At 46.7% G+C, this 13,239-nt stretch overlaps 1 protein-coding gene and 1 non-coding gene across 3 annotated transcripts in view; both read right to left on the bottom strand.

The window, feature by feature from the left end:
• The window catches only part of ADCK1 (aarF domain containing kinase 1), a 154,541-nt gene extending 152,392 nt beyond the window's left edge, over nucleotides 1–2,149 (bottom strand). Inside the window, exon 1 of one of the 2 annotated variants that reach the window (XM_012476899.2) lies at nucleotides 2,087–2,149. The gene's annotated coding sequence lies outside the window, so the exon portion shown is untranslated. Of the gene's footprint in view, nucleotides 1–1,471; nucleotides 1,684–2,086 lie in introns of those variants that run through there. The other variant, XM_012476904.3, reaches the window with a different exon arrangement.
• A 221-nt stretch (nucleotides 2,150–2,370) lies between these two features.
• Nucleotides 2,371–2,511, bottom strand: LOC135274531 (U4 spliceosomal RNA). Its single transcript, XR_010342337.1, has one exon. It is a non-coding gene; the product is annotated as a U4 spliceosomal RNA (small nuclear RNA).
• Nucleotides 2,512–13,239: the final 10,728 nt, after the last annotated feature.

Raw genomic sequence — 13,239 nt, 5'->3', positions numbered from 1 at the left:
ATTCTTATAGGTCCTTTGTCTGACAAGAAAGAAAATGACTGCATATCGGAAAGTAAGAAAATGCACACTCTCAGTCTGGGCGTGGTGGCTCACACCTGCAATCCTAGCACTTTGGAAAGCTGAGGCAGGCGGATCACCTGAGGTCGGGAGTTCAAGACCAGCCTGACCAACATGAAGAAACCCTGTCTCTACTGAAAATGCAAAATTAGCCGGACATGGTGGTGGGCGCCTGTAATCCCAGCTACTTAGTAGTCTGAGGCAGGAGAATCGCTTGAACCCAGGAGGCAGAGGTTGCAGTGAGCTGAGATCATACAATTGCACTCCAGCCTGGGCAACAAGAGTGAAATTACATCTCAAAAAACAAAAAAGAAAGAAAGAAAAGAAAATGTACACTCTCCTAGCACAGATCAAATTGCACATCCCTGAGGCCTGTTGAAAAATGACCAAGCAAAGAATGACACAGTAAGGTAGAATATGATGTAACCTGGAAAAATGGCAAGTATAGACTACATGAAAATCTGTATATAAAGTAATATGGAGGAAATTAACAGTGCACCAAGTAATATGCACATATTTACAATTACCAAAAAAAGTAAAGCTGGCAAATATAGACAGAAAGACCCATAACCAGGTGTGAAGAGATAGTGCTTTAAGTTCACAGGATTTTTTTCCTATAAAGCAGTGCTACTCAAAGTATGGTCCCCAGACCAACAGCAACTGCATTCCCTGGGTATATGTTAGAAATGCCAATTCTTGGTCCTCGTGCCAGACTTACAGAAACTTTAGGGATGGGGTCCAGTATTGTGTGTTGTAATAAGCTCTTCAGGTGACTCTGGTGCATGCTAAAGTTTGAGAACCACTGTAATAAGAAAATTATTTTCTTTTCCTTTTTTTTTTTTTTTTGAGATGGAGTCTCACTCTGTTGCCCAGGCTGGAGTGTAATGGCACGATCTTGGCTGACTGCAACCTCTGCCTCCCAGGTTCAAGTGATTCTCCTGCCTTAGCCTCCAGAGTAGCTGGGAGGGATTACAGGCACACAACACCATCCCCGGCTAATTTTTGTATTTTTAGTAGAGACGGGGTTTCACCATGTTGGTCAGGCTGGCCTCAAACTCCTGACCTCGTGATCCACCCGCCTCAGCCTCCCAAAGTGCTGGGATTACAGGCGTGAGCCACCATCCTTTTTTTTTTTTTTAATAGAGATGGAGTCTCACTATGTTGCTCAGGCTGGTGTTGAACTCCTGGCCTCAAGCAATCCTCCCATCTTGGCTCCCCAAAGTGCTGGGATTACAGGTATCAGTCACCACAGCCAGCCCCAAGAAAATTATTAAAACATATGAACCCACAGATAAAGTCACTTCAACTCTGCAAATATTTCTTGAGCACCCACTAAGTGCCAAGCATCATGGAGGTAATCAATAAATACTTGTTGAATGACTTTCTTGTTAGTAGAAAGTAAATGCCACTTAACCCTGGGAGAGGGCTGTTCTAGGTTGCTCTCCACACACACTGGCTGCTGCTAGCAGGTATCTACTGTGTGATCCGGAAGCTTGAGTAGCACTGCAATATGCTGGAGATAAGTAGTGGGCTGGGGCACGTCGCAAGGCGGGGTGGAGGGCCAGGATATGTGCATCTCCCCCTGCTCTTGCCCAGACCACGCTACAGCTCCAGCTGCTTCGGCCTCGGAACCCAGAGGGCCACCACGGGGTGAAGGTGTCTGGGTGAGCCACCTCCGGCCCTCCTCCGGCTCCGGCCCTCCTCCAGCTCCGCCCACTCAGGTGCCTGAAAGACACCAAAGTGGACAGGCCACATGAAATCTCACTGGTGTGCCAAGCTGGAGAAGTCACTGCAGGGGGCGGGGCACTGCGAGTCACCCGAGCCACGTGGCTGCGAGCCAGGCCCAAGTGAAAAGGTCACGGGGCTGGGGTTCGTTCCCTCCCGGCGCCTAGAGCGGCTGCACAGCTGGAGCAGAGGCCAGCGCCCGGCGTGTCCACACCGGTTCCCCCGCGTTCCACGCGCAGTGCGGCCCTGCCAGCCTAGTGGGCCCGAGCTCTGCGCCGACCTCCGGCGGGCTGCCCCTACTCACCCCGAGGGAAGCAGAGCCGCGGCGCCCGGCTTCCCGCCGCAACCAGGTAGCCAGGAATTCGCAGGGAACCGTGCCGGGACGGCCACCTGACTGCGCTTAGTGAAGCCGAGGCGCGCGAGGCCTGCTGGGACTTGTAGTTCCTGGTTGCCCAAGCCGCGGTTCCGCTGCCGGCACCGGGGAGGCAGAGGGGTCTCAGGCCCTTACTCCATCAGGTCGCCCAGTTGCTTTGCCAGAGCGGCGGACTTGGAATCTTACTGAAAAATTTTTTTTTTTTCATAATTCAGTCCCCGTAGAGACTGCCAAAAATTGCCAACGCTGACTATATTTCAAGTCATCATGGCAGGGTATTGGGAAAAGTTTTCAATTAGCAATAATCGCGCCTCGGATAAACCTCATTGGCTACGATACTGCCACTGCGCAGAGCTCTTACTGAAATATTTTCTTTCTTTTCTTTTTTTTTTAAAGATGGGATTTCTCCCTGATGGCCAGGCTGGTCTTGAACTCCTGACCTCAGGTGATCCACCCACCTCGGCCTCCCAAAGTGCTAGGATTATAGGCGTGAGCCACCGCGCCCGGCCTTGAAATATTTTCTTCAAGACATTCTAACTAGGTCTTAGGTTCGTGTTTAATGAATGATAGAGTGGATTTGTAGTTGTTTTTTTGTTTTTCTTTTTGTTTTTGTTTTGAGACCGAGTCTTGCTCTGTCGCCCAGGCAGTGCAGCTAATGTTTTTGTATTTTCAGTAGAGATGGGGTTTCACCATGTAAGTCAGGCTGGTCTGGAACTCCTGACCTCAAATGATCCGCCTGCCTAGGCCTCCCAAAATGCTGGGATTACAGGCATCAGCCACCGTGCCCAGCCTTGTAGATTTTATTGATTCGATCATTCGTTTTTTTGTTTTGTTTTTGTTTTTTATTTTTTATTTTTCAAGACGGGGTTTCACCATGTTGATCAGGCTGGTCTTGAACTCCTGACTTCAGGTGATCCGCCCACCTTCGCCTCCAGAGTGCTTGGATTACAGGCCTGAGCCACCACACCCAGCCCATTCATTCGTTTTGAGACAGAGTCTCCCTCTGTCACCAGGCTGGAGTGCAGTGGTGCCATCTGGGTTCACTGCAACCTCCGCCTCCCAGGTTCAAGCTATTCTCCCACCTCAGCCTTCTGAATAGCTGGGATTACAGGCGTGTGCCACCACACCTGGCTAATTTTTTGTATTTTTAGTAGAGATGGGGTTTTGCCATTTTGCTCAGGCTGGTCTTAAACTCCTGAGCTCAGGCAATCCACCAGCCTCACCCTCCCAAAGTGCTAGGATTACAGGCTTGAGCCACAGTGCCCAGCCGTAGATTTTAAATAAGATATTAGATATTAAATAAGTCTCTTACAATACTGTATTTGAATTTGTACAATTAGATTATATATTAAGATATTAAAACTAGTAGGTGAAGAAGAAATTTACTGACGATTGATGAATGATAAAAATATAAGAATATCGCACCATTGCACTCCAGCCCAGGCAACAAGGGCGAAACTCCATCTCAAAAAAAAAAGAATATGCTGGCCAGGCATATTGAGACTTCATCTCAAATAAAAAAACAAAAACAAAAAAAACCACTTTAGGGCAAAGCATAGCCAAAACACTCTTGAAGAAGAAAAATGTGTTTCAAGAACTTGCCCTTCCATATCAACATGTATTATAAAGCTATACAAATTAAGACCATGTGATATTGGAATAGGGAAAGGCAGAGGGGGAAATGGAACCACCTACAGAGCCCAGAAACAGATGCAGGCATCTATGAAATGAGGTCTGGCTGGAATTATAGTTCGAGGGAAGATAGACTATTCAGTACATGGGCTGGAACAACCAGTTATCTGTTGGATCCCCTATGCAAAAAGTAATTCAAGGTAGATTAAAGATTTACAGGGGAAATTAAAGCATTTTAAAATTACAACTTTTTTTTTCTTCTTACTATCATTCCCCAAAATTATAACTTTTTTTTTTTTTTTTTTTTTTGAGACAGAGTTTCGCTCTTGTTACCCAGGCTGGAGTGCAATGGCGCAATCTTGGCTCACCGCAACCTCTGCCTCCTGGGTTCAGGCAATTCTTCTGCCCCAGCCTCCTGAGTAGCTGGGATTACAGGCACGCGCCACCATGCCCAGCTAATTTTTTGTATTTTTAGTAGAGACGGGGTTTCACCATGTTGACCAGGATGGTCTCGATCTCTTGACCTCGTGATCCACCCACCTCGGCCTCCCAAAGTGCTGGGATTACAGGCGTGAGCCACCGCGCCCGGCCCAAAATTGTAACTTTTAAAGAAAGGAAAACATCCTTATGATCTCAGGATAGGGTTTATTAAGTGCTATAAGCATAAACTGTAAAGAAAACTTTTTTTTTTTGAGATGGAGTCTCACTCTGTCACCCAGGCTGGAGTGTAATGGCGTGGTCTCAGCTCACTGCAACCTCTGACTCCCAGATTCAAGCGATTCGCCTGCCTCAGCCTTCTGAGTAGCTGTAACTACAGGCGTGTGCCACCACGCCTGGCTAATTTTTGTATTTTAATAGAGACAGGGTTTCACTATGTTGGCCAGGCTGGTCTCGAACTCCTGACCTTGTGATCCTCCCACCTCGGCCTCCCAAAGTGCTGGGATTACAGGCGTGAGCCACTGCACCCAGCCCAAGAAAACTTTGATAAATTTAAACTGCAGTAAATTTAAGCACTTGTCTTTATTGAAAAGCAACACAGACTGAGCACAGTGGCTTATGCCTGTAATCACAACACTTTGGGAAGCCAAGACAGGAGAATACCCTGAAGCTAGGAATTAGAGACCAGCCTGAGAAACATAGTGATACCCTATGAGACTACAAAAAATTTAAAAATTAGCTGGGCATGGTGGCATGTGCCTGTAGTCCCAGCTACTCTGGAGTCCAAGGTGGGAGGATCTCTTGAGCCCAGGAGTTAGAGGCTGCAGTGAACTATGATGGATCTTGCCACTGCACTGCAGCCTGGGCAACAGAGAGAGAGCTAAACCCTATCTCTAAAAAAGAAAAAAAAGATAATTGCAACGCAAAAGTAGCACGATACTATAGAGTTAAATAACACAGCCCCCACCATCTAAAGTTTGCTATGTATAAGCATTAAGATAAGAAGATTAATAACTTCCAAACAAGGTGAGAAGTGTTAAAATTGAGGTATGAACAAAGTTGCTTAGGAATAGAAAAAAGGGAGCATTAGGCCAGGCACAGTGGCTTATGCCTGTAATCCCAGCACTTTGGGAGGCCAAGGCAGGCGGATCACTTGAGGTCAGGAATTCCAGCCCTGTCTGGCCAACATGGTGAAGCCCAGTCTCTACTGAAACAACAAAAATTAGCCTGGCATGGTATTTCGAGCCTGTAATCCCAGCTGCTCGGGAGGCTGAGGCAAAGGAATTGCTTGAACCTGGGAGGCAGAGGTTACAGGGAGCTGAGATCATGCCACTGAACTCCAGCGTGAGCAAGACTCTGTCTCAAAAACAAACAAACAAACAAACAAAAACAAACAAAAATATGCAATGGATGCAATTAAATACAGAAATAGACACAAAGATATTTATTTATGACCTCAGGTGATTTGCCTCTCTCAGCCTCCCAAAGTGCTGGGATTACAGGCATGAACCACTAAACTGGACTGAAATATTTAAATTAAAATTGAAAACCTAAAACCTCAGAGAGGGAAGATACAATAAACACAGTAAACACTTAAATTTTTTAAACAAGAAACTATAGGTTAAAAAAGAACTTAATTTGGTTACTATAACTGAACTAAGTTGAGCTATGAAATTGTTACTTGCACTCAGGCTAGTGGTTAACCCTGAGGAATGGGGACCGAGGTGGGGAAATGAGAGCACTTTCAGTTTACACTCTGGTCCAGTTACTGTTCAGTATTGTAAGAGACCAGAGTATAAACTGAAAGTACTCTCATTTCCCCATTCATTGTACAAACAACAAATGCATAAATCTTTAAACTAAAAATTAAGGGGCCGGGTATGGTGGCTCACACCGGTAATCCCAGCACTTTGGGAGGTTGAGGCAGGCAGATTCCCTGAGGTGGGAGTTCAAGATCAGCCTGGCCAACATGGTGAAACCCAACTCTACTAAAAATACAGAAGTTAGCCCAGCATGGTGGTGCGAGTCTATAATTGCAGCTACTCTGGAGGCTGAGGCAGGAGAATCGCTTGAAACTAGCAGGCGGAGGCTACAGTGAGCAGAGATCGTGCCACTGCACTCCAGCCTGGGCAACAGAGCAAGACCCTGCCTCAAAAATAAAAAGGATACATGGTGGTTCTTGCCTGTAATCCCAGCACTTTGGGAGGCCGAGGCGACTAGGTCACTTGAGGTCAGGAGTTCAACACTAGTCTGGGCAACATGGTGAAACCCCATCCCTCCTAAAAATACAAAAGTATTAGCCAGGCGTGGTGGCACAAGCCTGTAATGTCAGCTACTCGGGAGGCTGAGGCAGGAGAAACATTTGAACCCAGGAGGCAGAGTTTGCAGTGAGCCAAGATCATGCCACTGCACTCCAGCCTGGGCGATACAATGAGATTTGGTCTCAAAAAAATAATAATAAATAAAATAAAATAAAATAATAAGGGCCAGGCACAGTGGCTTATGCCTGTAATCCCAGCAGTTTGGGACGCCAAGGTGGGAGAATCAGTTGAGCCCAGGAGTTGAAGACCAGTCTGGGCAACATAGTGAGACTCCCATCTTGAAATAAATAATAAAATTAATTATTTAAGCTTGGCACAGTGATTGACACCTGAAATCCAAGTGACTTGGGAGGCTAAGACAGGAGGATCATTTGAAACCAGAAGTTCAGGACAATCCTGGACAACATAGTGAGATCCCTGTCTTTTTTTTTTACCCACCCTCTCAACCCAGCTTTTCCCGACTCTGGGAAGAACCAGGAAGAGAAGGCCGAGATCCCTGTCTCTAAAAAAAAAAATCAAAATAAGCCAGGCGCGGTGGCTCACTCTTGTACTCCCAGCACTTTGGGAGGCCAAGGCAGGCGGATCATGAGGTCAGGAGATCGAGATGAGCCTGGCCAACATGGTGAAACTAAAAATACAAAAAAATTATGTGGGCATAGTGGTGCATGCCTGTAGTCCCAGCTACTCGGGAGGCTGAGGCAGAAGAATTGCTTGAACCCAGGAAGGAGAGATTGCAGTGAGCCGAGATCGCACTACTGCACTACAGCCTGAGCAACAGCGGAGACTCTGCCTCAAAAAAGAAAAAATTGAAAATTAGTCAGGCACAGTGGTGCACACCTGTAATTCCAGCTACTCAGGAAGCTCAGGTGGGAGGATAGCTTGAGCCCAGAAGGTCAAGGATCCAGTGAGCTATGATTGCATCATGCATTCCAGCCTGGGTGACAGAGAAAAGCCCAGTCTAAAAAAAAAATCACCTGGAAAGCTTTAAAAGTTCTCCTGGGCCATATCCAGCACTGGCACCCCTTCAACTATTGGGAATGGGACTGAGTCACAGGTATTTTTTGTAAAGCTCCCTGTAGGATTTCAATGCACAGCTGAGGTTAAAAAGTCCTGATTTAGAGTCAAAGAATCTTCTCTGAACTGGGTGACTCACAGCAGGTTTTCTAATTTTGGCAGAGCTTTAGTTTCTGTCTGTTTTTTTTTCTTTTTTCTTTCCCCACTAATAGAAGCTATAGTTTCTGTCTTGATAAAATCGAGTTAATACTATTGTCAGTCCTACCTACCTCAAAGGTGCTTGTGAGGATCAAGTGCGATGGTGTGAGTATTTTGGAAGCTGAATGTTGCTGTTCAGAGGAGTGTCATGACACTGAGAAGAAAATCCACACTCTTTGCCTGACCCTCCTGGCTCTCCAGAGCCTGGCTCCACTCCCTCTCTCCGGCCTCATTTCCCAGCCTTCTCTTCCCCAGCTCACTCCACTCCAATCACATCAGCTTTCTTTCTGTTCCTCAGTCTGCCAAGCTGGCTGCTGCCTGGGCAGCCATTACACTTGCTATTCCCCCATATCTTCAACTCCATCCTGGCTAACTGTTCTCTGTGCTAATGTTACCCTCCAAAGAGGCCATCATCAATTACCCCTATCTACCCACCCACCCCACATTCCCCGAGACACACTCTACCTCCTTACACCGCTTTACTTATTACATTTATTTAAATTCACTTATCAATACTTGAATTTTGCGGGGAAGGGTCAGTTTGGTACAGATGCTCTTTATTTTGGTGGACCTTATGTCCAAATATAAATGATTAAAGCTCAGGTCATTTCTTCTTCATGTCTTCCCACGTTACGGCAGTGGTACAGGCTCAATGTGAAGAGTCAGACTTGCTTTGTTGTTGTTTTTGAGACAGAGTCTCTGTCATCCAGGCTGGAGTGCAGTGGTGCCATCTCGGCCCACTGCAACCTCTGCCTCCTGGGTTCGAGTGATTCTCCTGTCTCAGCTTCCTGAGTAGCTGGGATTACAGGCACCTGCCAACACGCACAGCTAATTTTTTGTATCGTTAGTAGAGACGGAGTTTCGCCATGTTGGCCAGGTGGTCTCAAACTCCCAGCCTCAAATGATCCACCCGCCTTGGCCTCCCAAAGAGCTAGGATTACAGGCATGAGCCACTGCAACAGGCCTATGATGTGAAGAGTCAGACTTGTATTTTCAAGATCTCAAGATGCTTGCCTGTGGGTAAGCTCTTTTAACTGTGCCATTTTGTCACTTTTTATTGCTTCCCAGATGGAGTGGAATACTTGAAATTTTATCACTCATTTGCCTAAATAGCTTTTGTCTGTTTTCTCCACTAAAAAATAAGCTCCATGAGAGCACGGATTGGGCTCATGGTGCTTGGCACACAGTAGGTCCTAGGTGCTGAAGATACAGGGGTGAATACAGCAAGCAAAGTCTCAGCCTGTTATGATCCTGAATGTTTGTGTCTCCCCAAAATTCATATGTTGAAATCTTAATCCTTATGGTGATATTAAAAGGTGGGGCCTTTAGGAGGTGGTTACATCACGAAGACAGGCCCTCATGAAGGGGATCAGTTCCCTTTCTAAAAGAAGCTCAGAGGGGGCTTGTGTGCCCCTTCTGCCATGTGAGGACACAGCGAGAAGACACCATCTGTGAACCAAGAAAGTGGCCCTCAACAGACTCCAAATCTGCCGGTACCTTGATGTTGGACTTTCCAGACTCTAGAACTGTGAGAAATAAATTTCTGTTGTTTATAAGCGCCCCCAGCTGGACTGATGCTGCCCTTGTGAAGCATCATTTGGCTGGGGTGTAGGAAGAGGAGTGTACAATATACAAGCAAAAAACTAACAGTTGCATGATGTCACAAACCCTGGGAAGGAAAGAAGCAGGGTGTGGTAAAGAGTAACTGAAGGCCGGGAGAGTGGCTCACACCTGTAATCCCAGCACTTTGGGAGGCCAAAACGGGAGGATCATTTGAGCCCAGGAGTACAAGACCAGCCTGGGCAACATGGTAAAACCCCATCTCTACAAAAAAACACAAAAAGTTAGCTGAGTGTGGTGGTGTGCACCTGTAGTGCCAGCTACTTGGGAAGCTGAGGTGGAGGGATCACTGGCGCCCGGGAGGTAGAGGCTGCAGTGAGGCATGATGGCACCACTGCACTCCATCCTGGACAACAGAGTGACACCCTGTCTCAGTTTTAAAAAATAATTTTAAAAAGAGTAACTGAGCAGAGGCTGGGCGCAGTGTCTTACGCCTGTAATCCCAGCACATTGGGAGGCCTAGACAGGTGGATCACTTGAGGTCAGAAGTTTGAGACCAGCCTGGCCAACATGGTGAAACCCTGTCTCTACCAAAAATAGAAAAAATTAGCCAGGTGTGGTGGCGCATGCCTGTAATCCCAGCTACTTGGGAGGCTGAGGCAGGAGAATCACTTGAACCTGGGAGGTGGAGGTTGCAGTGACCAAGCTCATGCCACTGTACTCCAGCCTGGGCAATACAGCAAGACTCGGTCTCAAAAAAAAAAAAAAAAAAAGAGTAACAGAGCAGAGACTGTAGATATCCTGTTTGAGTGCTGCAACCTGATGGATAAGGAAGTCAGCCACAGGGAGGAAGGGGAAGATTGTTCCAGATATGGGCAACAGCAAGTGCGAAGGCCCGGGATAGGAATGGACTTGGCATATCTGAGGAACAGAAAGGAACTCAGTATGACTGAAGCAGAGAATTGTATAAGTGGAGGCACAGACTTGCATTCTAAGCCCAAGTACACGAAGAAGCCATTGAAAAGTTTTAAATTGGGAGGAGATATGACCAGATAAGCTAAAGATAAAATGTAACTAAAAACCTCTCAGTTTTGGCCATGCTCTGAGCCTGCATTCTTTCTGTAATGTCAAGGTATATAGCCTTCTGTACCTCACAGGGGGTTGGACCTTCATTCTGAAGTCTCCCACGTGTACAAATCAATTGTTAAATCAATTTGTATGCCTTTTCTCCTATTAAAAAAAAAAAGAAAGAAAGAAAGATGGGAGGCTGAGGCAGGAGGATCACTTGAGCCCAGGAGTTCAAGATAAGCTGGGACAACATAGCAAGACCCTGTCTCTACAAAAAATGTTCTTAAAAATTACCTGGGCATGGTGGCACGTGCCTGTTGTAAGGCCAGTTGCCTCCCCAGGAGCTTGGACGCACATCCCCCCCACCTTTTTTCTGAAAGCTTGGACATGCTCGGGCATGTTCCCTTTTCCTCTTCTCGCACAGCCTGGCTTTCCCTTAAAGAACCCAGTATGCAAGCAGGGTCTTGTGTTTCTAGTCAATAGCAGCTAAGTCTTTCTAGCCAATAGCAGCCGAGTTTTTCTAACCAATAGCAGCCAAGTCCTGTATGCAAACAAAGGCTTGTAACCTTACCCAATAGTAGTCCTGCTCTCCCACAACCAATCGAGCTCCTTCACTCCCTATAAAACCCCACGTCTGAGAGGAGTCCGTGCAACTTCTCCGGCCCCTCCTGTTAGACTGCAGAACCTCGCCCGGGAGCCTGAATAAACTCTTCGTATTGGATCTTCTTGTGTTGGCCTCAGTTTCTTCCTTTTAAACTCGGCAAGAACAAACCTTACACCTGTAGTTCCAGCTACTCAGGAGGCTGAGGTGGGAGGATCGCTTGAGCTTGGGAGGGTATTGGTTGCAATGAGCCAAGATCACACACAGTGGGTGACAGAGTGAGACCCTGCCTCAAAAAAGGAAGAGAGAATGAAAGGAAGGAAGAAGGTGGGGGAGGGTAGAGGAGAGGAACTAAGCAACCAAAGCCACAGATGGAAGCAAATAGTTTATTTCAGAATCTGCCAGAGTCTCAGTTGTGTTTCAGGGCAGCAAGTCTGGGGGGTTGGTGATTGAGTATTTGTTTTTCTTTTTTATCTTTTTTCTTTCTTGTTGTTTTGTTTTTCTTTTTCTTTTTCTCTTTATTTTTTTTTTCTTGTTGGTGATTGAGTATTTAAAATGCTGTCCAAGAGAGATTTTCATGCAGGTTGCTGTATATCTTGTCCCAGAAGCGAATCATCTAGAAGAAAGCATCACGCAGCAAGCCAACCAGAGAAAAAGCAAGAGAAACCAAAGTGCCAAGTTCCTCTTGAAAGCAGCAGATCACTGCAGAGGAAGTAGTGAGGAAACCGCTCAGAGCAGGAGGGAGAAGCTTGAGGGCCTGTGGTAGGGCAAGCAGCAAGCCACAGTGTGGTTGCCAGTAGCTTCCCAAAGGCAAGGACGCCCTGCAGGGATTGCGCTGAGAAACGCAGCAGCAGAGGGAAGCCTGAGCTGGAGACCAGGAATCTGATGTAAGCACCTGCCCGTGACCAGGGATGTCCTGGCAGGACAAAGGCAGGTAGTCCAGAGCAGGCCCAGATGATCAGGGTCCAGCTACCAGAGTGGGCAGCTTCGGTTTAGCATTTGCCAGGGATGACCAGTCCATACACCATATGCACTTTGTGTGCTGTGGGTAGAAGAGTGGCTGGCGAAGGAGAGGGAGGCCTGCTGGCTCTGGACAACTTTCACAAGGTGCTCCCATTGACCTGACCTGCTGGAAGGCTAAAGGGTTTTTTTGTTTTTTTAACACCTGGAAGGAAGTAAATCAAGAGGAGTAATCTAGAATTAATTTCCAACCTAAGGCCCGAATGACACAGAGGACAAGGATTATTTTATTGTGGTTTTTAGACAGGACCTCGCTCTATCACCCAGGCTGTAGTGCAGTGGCTCGATGTTGGCTCACTGCAACCTCCACCTCCTAGGTTCAAGCAATTCTCCTGCCTCAGCCTCTGGAGTAACTGGGACTACAGGCGCCCGCCACCACACCCAGCTAATTCTTGTATTTTTAGTAGAGATGGGTTTTCACCATATTGGCCAGGCTAGTCTCAAACTCCTGACCTAAAGTGATCTGCCCACCTCGGCCTCCCCAAAGTGCTGGGATTACAGGCATGAGCCACCATGCCAGGCCTGAGAACAAGCATTTCTTATCTGCCTCGGACTCGCTGAGGAATCCCAAAAAAAGGCACATCACCTGGGCACTTCAGAGTTCTTATCTGTCATAAGGAAAGGAAAAATTCTTTTCTCCTTTCCCAAACTGCTGGGATTATAGGCATGAGCCACCACACCCAGCCTGAGAACAAGGATTTCTTATCTGCCTCTGACTAGCTGAGGAATCTCAAAAAAGGCACATCACTTGGGCCCTTCAGAGTTCTCATCTGTCATAGGGAAAGGAAGAATTCCATGTGAAAAACAGCTGATAAGGACAGGTGCCATGGCTCATGCCTGTAATCCCAGCACTTTGGGAGGCAGAGGTAGAAGGTTAGTTTGAGTTTAGGAGTTTGAGACCAGCCTGGGCAACATAGGTGAGACCTCATCTCTACAAAAAAAAAAAAGTTAAAAGAGAAAAATTTTAAAAAGAAGAACAGCTGATATATCTCAATAAGGGTAAAAAGTATGGTGGTTTTTTTTTTTTTTTTTTTTGAGACATGGTCTTGTGTCTCAAAAGGCTAGAATGCAGTGGTGCAGTCGTGCCACACTCTCTACAGCCTTGACCTCCCAGGCTCAAGTGATCCTCCTACCTCAGCCTCCCAAGTAGCTGGGACTACAGGCATGGTGCATCATGCCCAGCCAATTTTTGTGTTTTTCCTGGAGACAGAGTCTCACTATGTTGCCTAGGC

The sequence above is a fragment of the Aotus nancymaae genome, unplaced genomic scaffold (assembly GCF_030222135.1).
Source record: "Aotus nancymaae isolate 86718 unplaced genomic scaffold, 86718_ANA_hifiasm-v0.15.2.pri h1tg000011l, whole genome shotgun sequence".
Taxonomy (NCBI): domain Eukaryota; kingdom Metazoa; phylum Chordata; class Mammalia; order Primates; family Aotidae; genus Aotus; species Aotus nancymaae.
Note: the sequence above shows the minus strand (reverse complement) of the source record. Positions and strands in the feature narration are given on the sequence as shown.